We start from the raw sequence: 1522 nt of genomic DNA, 5'->3' as shown, positions 1-1522 counted from the left end.
ATACATCTGTTTGCTTTCAGACAGGGTCTTGCTAATAGTCCAAGCTAACTTCCTGCCTCCTGACTGCTCCCATGAGAGGCATATACCCCCATGCCAGGTGCTGAGGCCTATTTTGTAGGACTTTTGTTTTAAAACTTGTTAAAGGGCGTTTTTCTGTCTTTAACGTGACTTCAGTGAAGGTGTTATCTGAGTTTGCGAATAACGTGCACCCGCACTTGTCAGATGGCTGCCTGACAAATGCCAACAGATTGGGACTAATGATGTGGACCGGTTTGCGCTTGGCCTTTTCCATTTGCTATTGGATCGGTCAGTCACTGTTAGGCGGGTGCTAGAATACCCAGCTCCAATGGACTCGTCCTTTTTGTGTTTTTGTCAAATGGATTTTCTGCTCTGGCAGATATTCGGACTCCCTGCTGTTCAGCTTGATCTTCTTAATGACTGCTACATCTTTGTGGATAATAGACTACAAATGTTCTGTGCCCTGCTCCTCTTTGCCCCTGATCATTTTCCTTGCGCCAGCGGGCTCTGCGCCTGGAAGCTGGGATCTTGCTCCCTTCAAGCCCTATCCCGGAAGCAAGCGTCCTCTGAGAGGCAGATGGGTATCTTCGGCCTCTGAGGCTGGTTAACAAGAGGTCCTGGATCCACAGAACAGCAGACGGGAACGTGCAACGAAGGGTCACGTGTCCAGGGAGACCCAAAACCCTCCATCACTTTTGCTCTTCTTCAGTTTAGTCACGAACCTCGCAAAACTATTGTTTGCTGTTCCGCTAAACTCCTCATACTTGGCAATAGCGCTTGCGCTTTGACCATGGCATCTACTATCGTTTTTCTATTTTTAGTAGACTTTTTCTTTGTACAAACATTATCTATGATCCACCACCTCCTGCAGGTCCGGCAAACTCTTGGTTGACCCAGACTCCCCCGGAGTTGGAGTTGAGGTCAGAGAAGCTCGGGACAACCACGAAGCCGGGGTCCCTCGCGCCCCAACCACCACGGTTAAGGATTCTGATACGTTACTAAACCGCCACCCAGAAAGGAATTGCGATTTGAACTTCTACCAGAAATCAGAAAAAGGTAAAGGTAAATTACCTGCTACCATCCAGTATGCCAAGCCTACAATGGTCCGGGGGCCTGGCTCCTCCCACCTCAACACTAACGATTCCTTCACTTTCAGGACAGCCTGCAGGGGTGACGGAGACCCAGAAGTCCAGAGCTTTGCAGAGTCGTCACTCCGGAGAGTACACCTCCAGAATCTTCAGTGCAGTTTAAATCACACTTGTGAGTCCTTGTTCTTCCCCTGACCTGTTCATGCCTCTGCCTCTCCAGCACTGGTGTTACAAGTGTGTGTGCTACCAGGCCTGACTTTATGTGCATGGGGGGTGGGGGTGGGGGTCAAACTTGAGTCCTCAATTTGCTGACTGAATCTCTCTTCTCCATCCTGCTGTTCAGAGATATTTTTGTTTTATTTCGTTTTTTGTTTTTTGGCTCTTTTTTTTTTTTTTTTTTTTTTTTTTTTTTTTTT

At 47.8% G+C, this 1522-nt stretch overlaps 1 long non-coding RNA gene across 2 annotated transcripts in view; it reads left to right on the top strand.

Moving 5' to 3' along the window:
* Window positions 1-273: 273 nt before the first annotated feature.
* LOC126512786 (uncharacterized) overlaps window positions 274-1522 on the top strand; it is an 11086-nt gene continuing 9837 nt past the window's right edge. For both annotated transcript variants that reach the window (XR_007595151.1, XR_007595150.1), the window contains exons 1-2: window positions 274-1074; window positions 1175-1278. This is a non-coding gene — a long non-coding RNA (uncharacterized lncRNA). The remainder of the gene's footprint in view (window positions 1075-1174; window positions 1279-1522) is intronic.

This window comes from Alexandromys fortis, unplaced genomic scaffold (genome assembly GCF_014885135.2).
Source record: "Alexandromys fortis isolate MF-2015 unplaced genomic scaffold, M_Fortis_MF-2015_v1.1 scaffold_10, whole genome shotgun sequence".
In the NCBI taxonomy this organism is placed as follows: Eukaryota; Metazoa; Chordata; class Mammalia; order Rodentia; family Cricetidae; genus Alexandromys; species Alexandromys fortis.
This window is presented reverse-complemented; position numbering and strand designations above follow the sequence as displayed.